The sequence below is a fragment of the Panthera onca genome (assembly GCF_046562875.1).
Source record: "Panthera onca isolate mPanOnc1 chromosome E1 unlocalized genomic scaffold, mPanOnc1 haplotype 2 h2.Chr16_ul_14, whole genome shotgun sequence".
In the NCBI taxonomy this organism is placed as follows: Eukaryota; Metazoa; Chordata; class Mammalia; order Carnivora; family Felidae; genus Panthera; species Panthera onca.
This window is the reverse complement of record NW_027675813.1, coordinates 71,735-91,980: the sequence shown is the minus strand read 5'-3', so window position 1 is coordinate 91,980 and position 20,246 is coordinate 71,735. Positions and strand designations below refer to the sequence as shown.

Sequence of the window (20,246 nt, the reverse complement as noted above, 5' to 3'; positions counted from 1 at the left end):
TCATTAGAGTCTCATCTGGATCTGTAATCTCCCCTAAAACCACTGGTATAGAGGGTCTTAGCTAGAACACGATGAAATCAGTCCTATTCTTTTCAGGTAAAACCATTATATATGTAAAATTGACAAATTGCATGATTTTTTTGCACCTAATGACAAGTATAAAAATTAGAGCTTTGAGTAAAGAATATTGCAGTATCTTAAATTCTAATCTATATCATTTTGATTATTGCTGGGCACTATTTACTATATAATTAAAATGTGTAATTATGTTTTTATGATAGGTTTTCTTTTTACATTCTATATTTAATGTTAATGCTCCTCTAGACTATCAGTTAATTCTATTCACATTTTTAGTTTGCATTTTTATCTTATGTTCTTAATGAGTTTGCTAATGCAGTTTTTTTCCTTCTGTTTCTGAACCATTATTATAGTTAATGGAATGCTGGATTTTTCAGATTTCCTTAAGACTGTGAATGATGTTTGTTATTTGGTCTCCCAGGATCCAGGTAAAAAAAAAAACGATTCTTCAAAATTGCAGAAAAGAATGATTTTGATTGTCACTGATTTTAGGGTGGGATGGTTATATGAATTTATGTTTTTTTCAGATCTCTTACATAGTTTTTTCCCCTGTAGCCTAGGTTGAGAAAAATTAGACACGAGTTATTTCATAAAAGGCACTAAAAACCTGTCCACCCCAATGAGTATCCTAATTTTCTATCCATAATCTCCACTTATTCCTGCATGCAACTGCTAGATTTTCTTAACACACGATTTTTGTCATATCATTCTCCTGCTCAAAAATTTAGATGCTTTTCCTGTGATGAAATGAATGTGGTCCAAACCCTTATGCTTGACATCCTCACCCCCTTATAATTTTTCTTGCCACTTTCCTCTTGGTAGAATCTTTTCCAGGCAAGAACCCCATGCTCCAGTTATAGACACAAATGTCTATACATGCCAATTTCATTCTTGTTTCCAGGCCTTTCTTTGTTCATGTGTTTTTTTCTTTTTTTCCCTTTGAAATCTCATATCTGTTTTCTTCTCCATTGTGAATAGTACTTTCTTTGCTCTCTTTGGAATCTGCTTGTATTTCTCCCTAAAAATTTCCGACACTGATGGATCTCCTAACAACTTTTAGTTTACACTCCTATAAATAGCAAAGAAAGTGATTGGAAGAAATATTCATGTTACTGATAGAAACAGTGCTTCCAATATTCTGAGATCTCTAGGGTTTGCGACCTAATTTTAACAGTTCTTTGGGTTAAAACAAATCAAAACAAAAACCAGTTCCTTGGTTTTGCCATTAGGCAAGATCAAATTCCTATGATCTGTCCTTGGGATTATATATTTCTGTCAACCAGCCTGTATTTTCTTGGAATCAAGGATATATGAATGTGATAATCTTTATATACCTGGATAAGAAGCAAGAGGCAAGAAAAACTCTTTAATGTTTATTCATTAATGTAGTGAATGTTATTTAATACATTACCGTATGCATCAGTTAGCAATATAGATGTGATGCTTGGCTTGCTTTCCCTCTTTGAATTTCTTCCTACTTGGCATTTTGATTAACTCCTATAGCACTGGGTTTCCTCTTTGTCTACTTGGTTTTCAGGTTATAGCTTTTTCTTGACTAGATTTGTAAGTGTGTTTGGGTACCTAAGTACTGCCTGCTTGTCGAGCCACAGTTGAGCTATCATGTATTCCTTTGTTTTTCAAGTTCTGGTTTTCTATTTTGACCTTATTTATTATTTATGGTCAAATGTTCTGAGACCAACCAAGAAGTGCCAAATTTCTTTTCTTCCTCTTAAAACAGTATGCCTAATTCTCAAATACACTATTTTTAGTAAAATATCCAAGCAATATAATAGTATATAAATGTAAAATACCCTCTTTAATCCTTCCTATATTAAAGTTAATGTTGACTTTAGCATCTTTTATTATATGCATTTATGAATGTATATATTTACATATTTTGTAAGAGAAAATGAGTTATCAGTTACTAGGCAGAAGAGAACTAGAGTACCTGGGTCTTATAGAGGCAAGTGAAAAGATCAAGCATACAGTTAGAAATCAAGAGACCCTAAGAAAATAAAAGGGAAAAATATGATCATCTTATACTTTAAGAGAAAGGGATCATGCTATGTACTTTGTTGTCTAGCATGATTTTTTTTTTTTTAACTGAGTAATATGTCTTGGAAAGTTTTCCCCATGCCAGTAAGTGTAGGTCAGCCTTTTACTTAAAAAAAATTGTTTTTAAGTTTATTTTTATTTATTTTGAGAGAGATACAGAGCAAGTGAGGGAAGGGCAGAAAGTAAGGGAGATAGAATCCCAAGCAGGCTCCATGCTGTCAGTGTAGAGCCTGATGTGGGGCTTGATCTTACAATCCATGAGGTCATGACCTGAGCCAGAATAGTCGGATGCTTAACCAACTGAGCCACCGAGGTGCTCGATCCTTTTATTTTTTAATAGCTGTATGGTGTCTGAAAAATGTAGATGTACTATAATTTATTTAACTAATCCTTTATTGATTCTAATTATCTTCCTATTATAGACACTTTCACAATGAATATCTTTTCTTATATTTTATATTTTATACATATTTATTTTCACATTATAGTTTATATATGTGTGCTTGTGTCCTTAAGTTCCTTTCAAGGCAAAATTAGTTGCCAGTTATTAGGTAGAGGAGAACCAGAGGGACCCCTATGTGTGCATTGGGGCATGCCTTCAACACTCAGACAGATAGTTTTCAACTCTTCCTTAGCCTTCACTTCCTGCGTGTGTATATCCTCAACGTAAGCCAGACCTGAGAGTTCAGAACCTACTCTGGTATTCCTGGGTACAGACCTGTTTATGTGTGTGGCCATCTAGATGCTCAGGAATATGTTGGAACTTTTCAAAGGCCTCTACAGACGTCTCATTTCCCAGATTTTCCTTTTAAGCTTGTTTGTTAGCCTATTATTTGCCCCAATTGTTTTTTTTTTAATGGCATGAATCTACATTTATTGACTTGTAAATAGGTCCATGGCATATTTTTAGTGAAAAGGCAGTATACTATATGTACTGTTTTAATTGAGTGAAATGTTCACAATCGTTGATGAACGTAAAGAGACATAGAAAGGTATCCAAGTAGGATATTAATCAAAATGCATCATTTTTTGCATGCCCTGGTTGGGAAATTTGTGTTGCTTTTATCTTTCTTCTTTGTACAGTTGTGGGTTTATTTGATTTTTAAAAATCAGTGGGTCGGGGCCCCTGGGTGGCTTAGTCAGTGGAGTATCTAACTCTTGATTTTGGCTCAGGTCACAATCCCAGGGTTGTGGGATCGAGCCCCAAGTCAAGCTCCACATTAAGCATGGAGCCTGCTTGGGATTCTCTCTCTGTCTCTCTCTCTCTCTCTCTGTCTCTCTCTCTCTCCCTCTCTCCCTCCCTCCCTCCCTCCCTCCCTCTGCCCCTCTCCCCTGTTCTCTCTCTCTCTCCAAAAAAAAAAAATTTTTTTTAATCCTAAAAAATATTAGTATGTCATTGGAAGAGCAGCAATAGCATTTAAGAGCAGGGCTCCTGAATCTGACTGGTTTTTGTTCATTTGTCTCAAGTTTTTACTTAAACTAATTAGTTAGTATATAGTATAATACTGGTTTCGGGAGTGGAATTTAGTGCTTCATCATTCACATGTAACATCCAGTGCTTGCTCCAACTATTACCCACCACTTCAGACCGTTATAATGTTAACTAATTGCCTCTGATTGTGTTTGAGGAGTACTTCCAGGGAAAAGGCTCTTTGCCTTGGGCAAGCTTTGAGTCCGGTCAAATAAGGCAGCTTGGCAAGTAGGGTCTTCCAGGGAGCCACAAGACAGGTCTAATAATGACAGTTCTTAGAGAATGGGGCTTTGAAGAAGTTCCAAACTCATTCTTCTCCATTGGCTGTCAGGCGGCTGTTTTTCATCATGAGGGTAGGCTCTTAGTTTTCAAGGCTCCTGGGAAGCTGGGATGGTAAGATGGGAATAATGGCAAGCTAAAATGCCACAAAGCTCACTATTACTGAAGTTCAGCCGTTTTTCTGAAAGAAAACACTCTTTGGATTACTCTAAGCCTTTGATTTATAGCCAGAGTTTTGAAAAAAGTTGATTCTGACAGTTTGCGTCCGTGTTCTCACAGCTTTTATGGAGGAGAGGATTCCCAGAGGTCCTTCCTCTGCTACTTTTGCTCGCCTGGTCAATAACAACTGGTTGGTTGGATGAGTGAATAATGCCCAGTTCTTCCGCCATGATTGTGCAAATCTAAGAACTTGTGGATCACTAGGCTTGTTATATCCTGAATTCTGAGAAAATGTAGTCTGACAAAAAGTGATTCGCTCTCTGAAGTTGATTATGGGAATTGTGTTTCCTTATCAAATTAAGGGGTGCGGTAGTCGGAGGATCACTTAAATTTAGCATTAGGACACAGGTATCAATCTGTTTAGATTTTAAGGAGGACATCTGTTTAGGGAAAATTCTCTCATTAATATGAATATTTTCATTTAACTGTGTTCTGTCCAATTCATTTTTAAAAAATTATTTATTTAAAGTCAAATTAGTTAACATACAGTGTTGTATTGGTTTCAGGAGTAGAATCCACTGATTCATCACTTACATATAATACCCAGTGCTCATCCCAACAGGTGCCCTCCTTAATACCCCTCACCCATTTAGCCCATCCCCCATCCACCTCCGCTCCAGCAACCCTCAGTTTGTTCTCTGTATTTAAGAGTCTCATTGTTTTTATCTTATTTTTCCTTTCCTTCCCCTATGTTCATCTGTTGTGTTTTTTAAATTCCATATATGAGTGAAAACATATTTGTCTTCTTCTAACTGACTTATTTCACTTACACAATACACTCTAGTTCTATCCATATTGTTGCAAATCTTTCCAATTCATTTTTGATGTTAAGGACTGTTAGCATAAGAAAATGAAGTTTCTGTGGAGAAATAGAAGACCTTTAAATAGTGGTTAAACCATTGCTAAACTCTTTGTAATATAAAAAATCTGAAGAGAAATTTTGCATCTATTCTGTTCTTTCTTTTACACTATTTTTTCTAAATTACATTTTAAAACAATGATGCCCTCAAATTTTAGATTAAGCTGCCTTGCTATTATAGATTATACCACTGATAGATATGAAATTATTTTAGTTACAAGGCTTAACTAAGCGGTGAATACAGAATAATCAGATAATCCAGAGCTTTTTAGCACAATGCCTATAGCTTTTAGCACAATGTTTGGCATATAGATAGCATTCAATAAATACCACCTATCTTTGCTAATATTATATCAATAGTGATAATAGCAAATATTACATTTTATATTAGGAATGTGGTCCTAATATAAATTGGGCAAATGGAATTGGGCAAATGCCTACTTGCAGGTAAATTTTTAGAAAACCCTATGCCTATGTAAAGGTATTGTACCCTGGTAGGCTGTTGACACAAAATCAGCCCCTCCAAGAAAAGCTGTTGATTCTCATGATAAAATAACTTCTTTGTTTATTATATTTTTGCAGCATTCCAGAATGCCTTGAAGATTTTCTGTAGGATAAAAAGTGGTCGAGTTGCGACTGATGAACTGGCTGCTGTTTTGGATAGCATGGATATTCCTGTAATTCCTGAAACTTTTCCAGGAAGTGATAAAACATGCTAGTATAGACAGTGAGTTATTTGAATTACTATGTAAATATACCTTTCTTGGATATCAGTGCTCTGATTCATCCTTTATCTCTCCTTCTTGATTCTTACCTCTTGCCACCTATCAATGTTGCTTACTGGTGTCTGTGGTAAGAGATAGTCTAGAAAAATTAAATGAGAAATTTCTAAAATTATTAGATTTTGGTATGTTTGATAAAAATCTAAGAGAAAAATGTATTTATTTTCTTTTCAAACTTTCCTCTCTTTTCCATTTCTTGTTTGTGGAGAGATGGTTTCTTTAATGTCAAGGGCATTGGCTTCACAAATTAGGAGACCTAAATTTCTTGAATTTTTAACTTTATTAGATAGCTTTGATTACACAATCTTCTCATGCTATTCAGTTACTCTTTGCAAAATGTAGATTTTTAAAAAAACATTATGAATATATTTAGCAGATGTTTTGTATTACATGTTTATATGTCACCAGGGGTGTCTGATAATAATGGATTGATAAATGATTGATTCATTGATTATCCATGTATTTAATGAGTCAGTCATTTAATATCTACTGTGCTTGGAACTATGCAAGGTGATACAGAGATGAATAGAACACATTTCTTTTTCCAAAGGAGTTCACATTCTAGCGTGGAAAGAGTCAAATAAAATGAAAATTTAATGTCGTATATAGCAAATACTGTTACAGAATGTAGTTAGGCTGCAAATGTATACTGGAAACACCAGGGAAAGATAATCAGAGAATGTGATGTCTGAGCTAAATCTTGAAGGATCAATAGGGGTTAGTTGGTTGAAGGTGGTAATGAAGAATGAGAAAGACATTTTAGACTGAGGGAACAGTTTGTGTAAATATGGCAGGAACATTATCAGACATGGCATCCTTTTCCATGGGCTTCCACAGGTTTTTGTCATTTGTCAGTGGTGGCTTTTAGGGGGTCTTTGGTGGCTGGGATGTAGTGTGAAGATAGAACCAGGCTGCATGGATTTTAGTAGGTAGTCATTTATGGTGAGTTCTGGGTTGATAGACATAAGTGGAGGGATGTTCTGGAGCATAAAGATGCCCATAAAATAGGGATTTTAAAGCTTAATCTCAAGTCATATTATTAAATAGCCTTTAGGGCATGCTCTACCAGAAGCAACAGAAATTACATATGAAACCACTGTGGCTTTTTTTTTTTTTTTTTTTTTTTTTCTTTTTTTGGCTTATGGAATTCTGGTCTGGATTTCTAGGCTTTGTACTTGGGGAGCTAAACTGAAAAATTATGCTGATTTCATAGATTGTTGTAGGAATTAAATAGAACCCATTGGCACTAGAATAGTCTCAAGAAATAGGAAGCAGAAACCTGGGAATTATCCTTGACAACTCTTGTTTTCTCTGTTCTCCTCATGCAACCGTTGTGAATTACTATTATTTTAAACTTCTAGATATCTCTTAAATCTCTCTATTTTCCACCATTTCCTTAGTCCAAGTTACCATAATTTTTCCTTAGGACCATCACTGTTCATCCTAACAAGTCCACCCACATCCAGTCTTTTTTTTTTTTTTTTTTAATGTTTATTTATTTTTGAGAGAGACAGAGACAGAATGCGAGTGGGTTAGGGGCAGAGAGAGAGGGAGAATCCGAAGCAGGCTCCAGGCTCTGAGCTGCCAGCACAGAGCCCAACGGGGGGCTCGAACTCACGAGCTGTGAGATCATGACCTGAGCCGAAGTCGGACGCTCAACCGACTGAGCCACCCAGGTGCCCCCACCCACACCCAGTCTTATCCCCCTTAACACTATGGCCAGAATGATCTTTTCAAAACACACATCTGTGGGGCGCCTGGGTGGCTCAGTCAGTTAAGTGTCCGACTTTGGCTCAAGTTATGATCTCAGGCTTGTGGTTTCAAGCCCCATGTTGGGCTCTGTGTTGACAGTTCGGAGCCTGGAGCCTGCTTCAGATTCTGTCTCCCTCTCTCTCTCTGCCCCACCTCCCCTCTCAAAAATAAATAAACATAATAAAAAAATAAAAAAAACCCACACATCTGATCATGTTACCTCCTTGCATAAACTCTAATAATACTTCTTGGGATGAAGAGCCCTTTAAGGTCACGTACAAGGACTTGCAATGTCTGGCCTTTACCTTAGATCTCCAGCGTCATCTCAGACCACATTCTGCTTTGCTTACTGTGCCCTCTTAGAGTTTCAGTTATATACCAGGCTTCCTCCTGCCATAGCCTTTACATATATTCTTTTCTTTTCCTGGAGCATTCTTTCCCTCCTAGTGAATTACGACTCATACTTTGGATCTAAACTCCACTCTATTCTTTAAGGATGCTTCCATGACTTTTCTGACTAGGTCAAGTTCTCATACACTCTCACAGCACTAATCACAGTTGCAATTTTTATTTCTTATATTTTTAAAAATTTTTTTCATTGTTTATTTTTGAGAGAGATAGAGAAACAGAGTGTGAGTGAGGGAGAGGCAGGGAGAGAGAGGAAGACACAGAATCTGAAGCAAGGTCCAGGCTCTGAGCTGTCAGCACAGAGCCCAATGCGGGGCTCGAACTCACAAACCACGAGATCACGACCTGAGCCAAAATGAGACGCCCAACCGACTGAGCCACCCAGGTACCCCTATTTCTTATGGTTTTGTGAAGATCTGTATCTCAAATAAGACTAAATACCAAGAAAGCAGATATCATGTGTACTTTTGCTCAATATTGTATCCTCAGTACTCCATACAGTGCTTGTGGCACATATTAACTGCTCAACAAATATATGTTGAATGAATTAATAAGTCTCACCCTTCACTCCATCTCCTCCAACCAGAGAGAATAAGATTTTTTCATTTTGTCATTTTTAATAACCTGGTTGTGACTTAAGGTAAAATTCCTCATAGGGGAGGTCCTTGTCTTTTGACTAGGAAAATCATTTTAACAGGTATGTTTGATTATGAGAGCTAAAGCCTATTGGGAGATACCTAGTTTGAGCAAAAAGGTAAGGTAAAGTACTCTATATAAGACAACAACAGGAACTTAGAATACAACAGTGGCTAATCGGCAGCTGGAAGAGGAACACTGAGGGAACCTAAGATTGGATGGGGGTCTAGCAATCAATAGAGAGTGGCTGTAGAACTTTAGGACAATACTATGTAGTGCTTGCTGTGCTATAAAGAAATCCCTTACTCTCATTAATTTCAAGTTATCTAGTAAGAGTTGGTTATATACAATAGCCTTGTGTTAGTCATGTGGTGGGTGGATTTAAAGGAAAAGGGTCTGTAGGTTCTGTGTTAGGTAGGCTTGGGGTGGAGAGAAGATAGCACCTATAGGATGTGATAATGTGAGAGAGATCAGGAGTCCACGGGAATAGAAAAAACGAAAATCAACTGCCAGAGTATAAAACACTCAGGAATCTTCAAATTTTGGAGGGAGTATTGATTGCTGTTCATATAATGTATGGTGTGGGGTCGGGGCTATTTTACTTAAACATTAAAGGAAAGGACACCCTCAGAATGCCAAAAGTTTTGGGTTACCCCGGTAAGAGATATGGATTCTTCTGTAACAGAATTTTGAAGTAAGGAGTGATATAAGTCGGTTATCCTGCTAGTAGAAGTCGTAGCACCCTGGTATAGGTACTGGTTTTTTTTTGTTTTTTTTTTGTTTTTTTTTTTTTCAACGTTTTTTATTTATTTTTTTTTTGGGACAGAGAGAGACAGAGCATGAACGGGGGAGGGGCAGAGAGAGAGGGAGACACAGAATCGGAAACAGGCTCCAGGCTCCAAGCCATCAGCCCAGAGCCTGACGCGGGGCTCGAACTCACGGACCGCGAGATCGTGACCTGGCTGAAGTCGGACGCTTAACCGACTGCGCCACCCAGGCGCCCCAATATAGGTACTGTTTTAACATCTTGTTTTTGTATTTGGTTTGGTTTTTTGGAGCAGTACTGATAACATGGAGAATATCTTCATGAGTATGCATGATGAAGAGGAATGCTGCTGGAATTTGCAAGGAAGTCCAATAAGCATTTGCTTCATTAAGATCTGGCAAGAGGAATATGGAAAATCACTTGATGACAGTTCTGGTAGTTTGGTTTCTGAGATAGGATATTGGTGCAGTAGTTTTTTCTCTCGTGGTATTTACCGATCTAGTAATTGAATTGGGTGAAAAGTAGTAACTAGTACGATTTTTGATGAGAAGGTCTCTGATATTGTGGAGCTATTGTGGAGATTATGGAAATGTGTTAATAGTCATTTAACACCTTCAAAGTAATGTTGCCTTGAATATGACTTTGATGATTAGGATACTTTTTTTTCACATTAGATAGTTACATTTTCCAGGTTGAATGGAAAGGAAAGTTCCAATATGAGCTTCCTCCAGAAGGACAAATGTAAGAGTGGGAAGCTGTTTTGAACTTCTCTTATGAAGTAAATGCTACCTGTAACTGTACTGATTGTCTCAGTCTCAACCAGGAATTATTCATTGAGGTTTTGATAAGCTAGATAGGGGTCAAAATAGTAATTTCAGATTCTGTAATGCTTATTTGGCCACCAGAGACTATATAAATGGGTAGTATTTGTCTTAGATGTGTGTGAGAAGTATTTGTCATTGCATAGAAGAAGGAATAAATTTGAGCGAGAGCTAGTAAATCTATACATGGTTGGCTACTGCATGCTCACTGGTCAATGTTGGACCTCTTTCCAGAAAGGGGAGTTCTTTAAGTAGAGACCAGATATAAACAATACAGCCTTCTCCATTGGATTAATTTTTGGATGATCCAACAGAAACTTTACACTGATCAAATTCACGAGTTTGAGGGTTGAAGCCTTGAATTATTTTAGGACTTATGCTTTGATCTAAGAACTTGGGATATGGACTCTACAGAAGTTCCAGAAGTTCACTGGGGTGTTAGAACCACAATCAAGAACAGAATGAGAATAAATACCAAGAAAATAAAAAAACAGAATGTAAGAGTGGCGCCTGGGTGGCTCAGTCGGTTAAGCGTCCAACTTCGGCTCAGGTCATGGTCTCGTGGCTCGTGAGTTCGAGCCCCACGTCAGGCTCTGTGCTGACAGCTCAGAGCCTGGAACCTGCTTCAGATTCTGTGTCTCCCCCTCTCTCTGCCCCAACCCACTTGCATTCTGTCTCTGTCTCTCTCAAAAATAAATAAACATTAAAAATAATTAAAAAAACCCCCAGAATGTGAGAAGCAGTTCTAATCAGAAGGCAACTTAACATCAATTGGTGTAGCACTTCTTTGGTTGGGTCAAATACTTACTTGCTTTGCAGTGATTTAAAGTCCTGGACCTGACATAGCTTACCAATTTTCAAAGAAGCAGAATGAATCAATCTTACCCAACACCAAAACCATAGTGTATATAATAATTCTTGGACTCAAAAGGCACATTAAAAACTGGCATCTTCTTTTCAGGGTCTTTGCTTATGCTTATAACTGAATAGTTGATTTTTTAGGCATAGGCTGAAGAACAAACCTAGTATTTTTATAAGTAGGTAAGTCAACACCTGGTCTTTCTCACCTTGAATGTCAAGCGAAGTTAGACATTTGGAGGCAAGAACTATTGGGTGTCCAATTGGAACAACATTATTTGAGGTCACTGTCTCTGACCCCATTCTCTGTCATACACTGTCCAAGAAGGAAAATGGTTTTAGACAGAGGCAAGGGAAGGAATGGTAGAAGTTATAATTATGGGAGTGCTGTACATGTGTAAGATGCTAAGTAAATGGTTTACTGCTATCCACAATGTAGACATTGCATGATTCTTTACAGCCTTTAGTATATTTATTCATTCAAAAATATTTTTTTTATTTAATTTTTTATTTTTTTAAATTTACGTCCAAATTAGTATATAGTGCAACAAGGACTTCTGGAGTAGATTCCTTAGTGCCCCTTACCCGTTTAGCCCACCCTCTCTCCCACAACCCCTCCAGTAACCCTCAATTTGTTCTCCATATTTACAAGTCTCTTATGTTTTGTCCCCCTCCCTGTTTTATCAAAAATAATTTTTAAAAAATAATTTTTTTAAAGTTTATTTATTTATTTTGAGAGAGAGACAGTGCAAGTGGGAGAGAGGCAGAGAGAGAGGGAAAGAGAGAATCCCAAGCAGGCTCTGCACTGTCAGCGCAGAGCCCAGCGTGGGGCTCGAACCCATGAACTCTGAGATCATGACCTGAGCCCAAATCAAGAGTCAAACACTCAACTGACTGAGCCACTCAGGTGCCCCTCAAAAAAATTAGTTTTTAAGTGCTAGGAAGTATATAATTTGCTAGGCATTGGGGAAACAAATGACATCCTGTACTCTTGAAGAGCTCACAATCCAGTGAGAAAGACAAAAGAGCTAAAACTTGAAATTCTACCTATAGTAAATTCTCAAAACACTATTTGTTAAATGAATGAAATATTAACCTGATTACCTAGCTGTGGAGCTTAAAATGTGACTAATTTCTTTTGATGGGAAACTCTTTTATTAAGGGAAAAAGAAAATAATGGTCTTTTATGTTTCAGTGTATACTGAGCTATTAACAATTCTAGATATTATTCACAACCTCTGTTCCTACTTTCACACATCTCTGTGTTGTTTTTGTATTAGAATGGGATGGAAACTAGATTTGTGTTCAAAAAAGAAATAACAGCACTTGAACTTACTCTTTCTATTACAGGTAACCACATGGTGGATATTAGAGATATTCTATTTATTTTGGATGAACTACAGCACCAGTATGAAGATTTTTGTAAGTGAGCTCTTGTTGCTACAGCAAGTTTTATTTATAAATAAATTGCCTTTAAATTAAATCCTAATTTGTAGGTTTTATCATATGGAATCTGAAAGCCTTCTCTGACCCCATTAACTCTAACTCTTTTAAATTTTTTTTTATGTTTTACTTATTTTTTGAGAGCAACAGAGACAGAGCGTGAGCGGGGGAGGGGCAGAAAGAGAGGGGGAGACACAGAATCCAAAACAGGCTCCAGACTCTGAGCTGTCAGCACAGAGCCCAACACGGGGCTCGAACTCACAGACTGCGAGATCACGACCTGAGCTGAAGTCAGACGCTTAACCGACTGAGCCACCCGTGTGCACCCCCCCCCCCCATTACTCTAACTCTTTAGATAAAAGTTTAAATCCTAAATATACCTAATCAGTATTGATTATGTAACTACCATAATTTTCTTTTATCTTTCCCTTAATATTTTGCAACATGAAGTCAACTTTAAAACAAAATAATAACACTAAGAAAAAAAATGTAATTTGCAATTTGTGGGTCATTCTGACATCCTGACATTGACAGTTAAAAATTTTTAATATAGGGGTGCCTGAGTGGCTCAGTCAGTTAAATGTCCAAATTCGGCTCAGGTCATGATCTCATGGTCCGTGAGCTCGAGCCCCTCATCAGGCTCTGTGCTGACTGCTCAGAGCCTGGAGGCTGCTGCAGATTCTGTGTCTCCCTCTCTCTCTCTGACCCTCCCCTGCTTGTGCTTTGTCTGTCTCAAAAATAAATAAACATTAAAACATTTTTTAAAAATTGTTTTTAGTATATTATTCAGTATCATTCATGATTAGTTTTGTTTTTCTCCATTAAGTATGTTTTTAAAAATCTCTTCCTATTACACATGGTGTCACTCCCTTTTCTTTCTCTGTCCGGACATCCTTTGGTCAAGATTATCTATGTGTATAATTTTAAGCTCAATTTGGCTCAGTTGGTTGAGTGTCTGACTTCAGCTCAGGTCGTGATCTCACGGTTCATGAGTTCGAGCCCCGCATTGGGCTCTGTGCTGACAGCTCAGAGCCTGGAACCTGCTTCGGATTCTGTGTCTCCCTCTCTCTCTCTTCCTCCCCTGCTCACAGTCTGTCTCTGCCTCCCTCAAAAATAAATAAAGATTTAAAAAGATTAGAAAAAAGAATTATATAGTTCTAATAAACTTGCTACAAATAGAGCAGCCTCTTGCCTGATCCTTTCCTCAGTTTCTCCAGAGGCAAACATTTTAGCTGATTACCTGATATTTGTTTTCATGACTGTAAATAACATGTTTGTATTGCTTCTTGTTGATTTTTTAAAATTTTGGGTAGACCTAGTAAACTCCTTAATATGAAAAATAAGGATTTAGCTCTGTTTCATTTTCCCTGTCCCCACCATATCCACTTCCCATACCTATCCATCCTCCTAATATAGTCATAGGGTAATTGAGTAAGTTTTAATTCTGTATTTATGTTAATATATTTATGTACACACTATTCGCTGCTGAGCCACATGTAAGTATCTTGTGGCTGCTTTCTCTTTCTGTACAATTTTTCCCTCTTTGAGTTGTCTTATTTACTTATTTGCTTGGTTTAAAAAAAAAGTATATATATTACTGATTGAAGCTTAGACTCTGCCAACTGTCTAAATATCCTCTTCGTAAGTTTGTCTGCACAAGGTATTCTAGTAGTTTTGTCTTCTTGAAGAAATCTTCTTTAGAGTATTTTGATGTTCTTCAGTATGAATTTGTTGCCCTCTACATTTTGTGTGCAACTGTCATCTTGAGATGTTTCTTCATTAACATGCTGGAGACTTTTCACTTCTCTCCTCCTATGACAGATTCTGTCTTCATATTTTATTGATAGTTTGGGTACAGAATTCTAGATTGTAAATAATTTTCTATGTTTTCTACTTTTCAGTATTGCCATTGAAGTGCAAAATTTTCTGACTCTTGACTTTGACACTGATTTTTTTTTTTTTCAAGCATATAGGATATTTTCTAGTCTTCTGAAAGTCTCCTTGAAAGAAGTTTCTTTGTAACGATTGTGCTGAATACAGCGTCCTTTGATTCTGGAAAATTAAAATAATTTGTTGATGATTTCCTTTCCTCTATTTTTTCTGTCTCTGTGGAACTCTTGATATTTGGATATGTGACATAATGGGATGATTCCTTTTTTTTTTAACCTTTTTCTCTTATCTCTTTGTTATGCTTTATTTATTTATTATTTATTTCATGAGTGAGAGTGGAAGAGGGGCAAAGGGAGAGGGAGAGGGAATCTTAAGCAGGTTCCACACCCAGCGCAGAACCCAACATAGGGCTCAATCTCACGACTGTGAGATCATGACCTGGGCCGAAATCAAGAGTCGGATGCTTAACTGACTGAGCCACCCAGGTGCCACTCTTTGTTATGTTTTCTGAGAGAGTTCCTTAAATTTATCTTCCAATGCTTCTATTTAGTTTTTCATTTGTACTTTTAAATTTCCAATAATTTCTTTCCCCTCTGTTATTTTATTATAATATCCTCCTCTTATTTCATGAGCATTTCTATTGTTCCACAAACAATATCTTCTGTTGCAACTAAGAACTTCTGTTGCAATGCTTTTGAGATTTCCTTTTTCATTCATATTCTGTCTCCTCCAAGGTATTTTTTTCTGTTTGTTTTTCATTTTAGGAGTGTTCCTCAAATGTCTGGTGATCTTTGGTTGTCTACTCATATTTGAGAATGGTGAACTCAAAAGCTATTTGGAAGCTCTGAGACTGAGGGCAAAACTAGCTGATTATGAGCTGTAGGATAATGATTCTTTTTTTTTTTTTTTTTTTTTTTTTATTTTTTAATATATGAAATTTACTGTCAAATTGGTTTCCATACAACACCCAGTGCTCATCCCAAAAGGTGCCCTCCTCAATACCCATCACCCACCCTGCCCTCCCTCCCACCCCCCATCAACCCTCAGTTTGTTCTCAGTTTTTAACAGTCTCTTATGCTTTGGCTCTCTCCCACTCTGGCCTCTTTTTTTTTTTTTTCCTCCCCCTCCCCCATGGGTTTCTGTTATGTTTCTCAGGATCTACATAAGAGTGAAACCATATGGTATCTGTCTTTCTCTGTATGGCTTATTTCACTTAGCATCACACTCTCCAGTTCCATTGTAGGATAATGATTCTTAACCAGAGATGATTCGGAGATTTCCCCCGCCCCCCGCCCCGAACTTCCCCTTCCCCCAGGAACATTTGGAAACATTTGGAGACATTTTTGGTCATCACAATCTGTATTACTGGCATCAAGTGGTGAGAGGCCAGGGATGCTTCTGAGTATCCTACAATACACAGGACAGCTCTCTCAATAAAGAAGTATCTGTCTCAAAATGCCTGTACTGCTGAGACTGAGAAACCCTGCTATCGGGTGGTCTGGCTGGGCTATTTGCCTGGAAAACCCTTAATATGACTGTCTTTAGGGTATATTTCCTTTTGAGATGGTCAGAGTGTTCAAAGAAACTTTGAATATCCTTCCCGCAGGTATAGCCTTGCTTCATAGAATTCCAGGTGTTAAATAAGACGAAAGACTGAAGTTCCCATTATTCAGTGTAAGCCTCCCTCCGAGTTTTGCAGGTAATACTCCTACCCTCTATTGTGTTTAGTATTCCATAATCCAGAGCCCTTGTGTTTAACCCTTTCTGATGAATTGTCACTTTCCTGCTGGAGTAGGAGAAGATCAATAACTGGCTGTGCCCAGTGGATAAAAGTGAATATCTGGCCGTGTGAAGAGACCCTAGGTATCAAATTACTACTTAAAGGGATTTTAACCAGTTCTTTCTTTTTAGCTTCACTCTTACCCTCACTTTTAGAGATACCTAAATGCTACTAATTTATGAGCTTTTGGAGTTTTTGTGTTATGAACTGGGTTGCTTCTTGGCTTTCCCCATTCTGCCTTATGGTTCAGCCTTTTCAGGTCTACTAAGTTCATCAGCTTTCCAGATTCCAAAATTTAATTGTAGTAGTTTCTTTTCCTCTTCTTTTTTGTTATTATGGATTTGTGATGTTTTAAAAATTCCTTTAGTTTATTTTTGAGAGAGAGAGAGAGAGCGAGCCGGGGAGGGCAGAGAGAGGGGAAGACACAGAATCCAAAGCAGGCTCCAGGCTTCAAGCTGTTAGTACAGAGCCTGATGTGGGGCTCCAACTCACAAACCGCGAGATCATGGCCTGAGCTGAAGTTGGACACCTAACTGACTGGGCCAGCCAGGCATCCCCAAAATTCCTTAGTTTAAATGGAGTGTTTGAAGGCTGTTCAATTTGCTATTATTACCTGAACGTTTCAAAGTTTATTTTGAATTCTAATTTTGTCTTTGATGTGGAAGTTTTTTCATTAATTTTTCTTTTCTGACATAGATATTACTAATAATCACATACCCACTCCCATGCATAATAATTCATGTTATTCATTCTTCTGAATCCTTGCTGATTTTTTTTTACTAGTTCTGTTATAGAGAAAGGAATATTGTCTCCAAATATAATTGTAGATTTGTCTATTTCTCCTTTCAGTTTTGTCAGGTTTTGGTTCATGCATTTTGAATCTCTGTTGCTAGGTGAATTCACATTTAGAATAGTTCTATCTTCTTGGTGAGCTGATTCTTTTATCATTATGCAATATGTATGTGATCACTGGTAATTTTCTTTTCTCTCAAGTTTACTTTTTCTGATTCTAATATAACTCCAGTTTTCTTTTGATTAGTGCTTAGATGGTAAGTATTTTCCATCCTTTTACTTTTAACCTTCTTATATCACCAGTTTTGAAGTATTTTGTAAACCACACAGAGTTGGGTGATGTTTTTTGTATTTATTTGTATAATTCCTGTATTTTAATTGGAGTGTTTAGATCATATGTAATGTAATTACTTATACATTCAGACCAGGTGTACCATATTATTATTTGTTTTCTATTTTTTCCTCTGTTTTTCAACCATTTTCTCCCTTCTTTTTTGGGGAGCATTTTTTTAGTATGTGAATTTATTCTATATGTATTTTCACTATATCTCTGTATTTTTCCAGTGGTTGTTTTAAGGATTATAGTATACATACTTAACCTTTTCTAGTATGCTAAAATAAATATTTTACCACTTCAAGTGGAATATAGAAGTTTTACCCTTATATAGATCTTTTTACCCTCCCTCTGTTAAGCTGTAATTTTATTATGTATTACCACTATACACACTGAAAACTTCAGACAATGTTTTATAAGTTTTGCCTTCAATGATCAAACATATTTTAAACTTCTAAGAGGAGAATAATAGTCTATCATAAAATCAAGTATTATAACATTTGAAATACTTTAAAATGTGTTATTCAAATGTAAGGTACTATTCTGAGCCATCAGATGAATTTTATAAAGGAAGCCCCAGTGGGACATTGTATTAATATTTTTCTGAAGAGGTTATTTTATATACAAACTATTTTTTCCCACAAGTACTGAGAATCTTTAGGAGGGTAAATATTTGTATTCTGATGTTAAATGAAAAACAATTTTTTTAATGTTTATTTTTGAGAGAGAGGGAGACAGAACGTGAGTGGGGGAGGGGCAGAGAGTGAGGGAGACAGAATCTGAAGCAGGCTCCAGGCTCTGAGATGTCAGCACAGAGCCCAATCTGGGGCTCAAACCCATGAGCAGTGAGATCATGACCCGAGCCGAACTGGGATGCCCAACGAACTGAGCCACCCAGGTGCCCCTGTATTCTGATTTTATAAATAAAAATTTCCCCACTCCAACTTCCTTATACTTCAGTATGCTCATAACTAAGGGATTTGTAGCTGTATTGGCATATTTAGCCTATAATCTTTCAAAATTGGCAGAGTGGGGAATGAGAACTACAACCTTCAGTAGGCTATCACTTTTGATTTGGTGCAACTTCAAATAGCTTTGGATAAAAGAATTTAAATATATTAAACCAGAAGATTATATTTAACCTAGTTAATATTTCAGTCTTAGTTATCAGCTCTGTTAGTTTTTCAACATATTAACCTTATTTAACTTTTTAAACTTTGTTTATTTAAGCAATTGATAATTTCTTGAATAGTTTTCATGAGGACTTAGTTGTTACTTTTTAAAAACTATTACAAATGGTACAGGTAAATAGAATAATTAAATATGTTTCTCTTGCTTAGCAGGTATGGAATCATCTGCCTTGGATGAATCTACCTCAAACAGAAAGTTATCAAATATATCAGAATGTTATCCACAGTATAGGATGAAAAGCAGTTTCTCTTCCAGACTACGTGAACCATCATTATTCCCAAAGTTAAATGGAAAACACCTCCAATATCATAAAATTATGGAGGATAATGATTACCTTGAACTTAAAAGATCAAAAAATCCTTTGCAAATAAAAAAATTCCTAAATGGGGTTGATAGCAGTGATACAGGATTCTGGGAACCATATTCAAAGGATGGCATAAACTTTAAGAAAAGTTCAGAGAAGATTGAAATTCATGACTCAAAGTCTACGTCACATAGCTTGAAGAGCATTACAAGCCTCAAAAAGTCTCTGGATAAAAGTGATAATTTTAGTATCCCGAAACTTCAGAAGCCAGCTGTGAGAAGGCATTCCAGCCTCCTAAAACGGGTTTCGTCGAAAGAAAAGATTGCAGTGAATGCTCTGGGTCAGTATCATATATGTAAGTCAAAATATAGGTCCTTGAGTTCTTGAGTCATCACAGAAACAAGCTGAATTAACCATTGATTAGACAGTTGTTTGCATTTCATTTGTCAGTGCTATTGAGTAATCACCACTTCTGGTATATAGATCAGTGTATACAACACAGTGGTTTTAAGTTGTGCCTTTTTAGATGGTTGTGTTCCCTTTTTCAGATGCCTAACTTTGACCAAGAAGTTTATTCAGAGATTAATTCAACTCACTCAAGTTCCCTAGAAATAGAGGGCCTGTTTTCTTTTGGAAATGCTTATTTTATAATTTTTAAACTAAATATGTAAGGAGTCTATGTGAAATTTTTGTTCAGGTTCCGTAATTTAAATATATGATATCCATATCCAACATGATATGATAATGCTTCAGATATCATCTCTTTTGGACATGGGAATATGAAGAAAGATAAAATAACTACTATTTTACAGTTTGGGTCCCCAGGGCTTTATGGTCTTTCTCAAAGATGAGCAAGGTTTTCCAACCAATATATAGTTTCCTCCTTCCGTGGTACCTCTATCACAGAAGTCCTGTGTTTGGAACTTAATTAAATACTCCTTCCTATAGTCCTTGGCTGAAGTTACTCAAGTTGTTTATTTTCTTGAAAGAAACTTATCTTTTTATTGCATTTAATATTGAAGGTAATTGTTAAAATGAGTGCTTAGTGAAATACTAGTGGTTCTTACACAGTAATACAAATTTTAAACAACTCAGTTGAACAGAAAATGTGCTCTTTTAAGGAGGCACAACAATGTTCTTTCTGATTCCTTTACTGATACACTACTATTACTCTGTGCCTCATTCCTAATTCTGAGTTCTTTATATTCCAGTAAGATTAAAACACTTGTTAAAGGAACAGTGGAATAGTAGGCATTTAGCCCATGGGTAGAAGCAGCCTGTGGAAGAAAGTGCTTATCTATCTTGCTGGTGTCGCCAACCTTTGCCATACTTAATATTCTTTGTAAAGAGAAGTGTGAAATAGTTTATCTGGTATAACTTCTCAAGATAAATTGATGGTAATTGAGCATTTCTGAAATGTGACTGTCATTTGATATACATTTTAAAAACATTTTTAACTTTTCATGTTATGATAATTTTTAAATCATAAGAATTACACAAAGGGAAAGACATTTCTATATACTCTTCA

The 20,246-nt window shown here is 36.6% G+C and overlaps 1 pseudogene; it reads left to right on the top strand.

Moving 5' to 3' along the window:
• LOC144615156 (EF-hand calcium-binding domain-containing protein 13-like) overlaps positions 1–20,246 on the top strand; it is a 99,003-nt pseudogene that overhangs the window by 27,924 nt on the left and 50,833 nt on the right.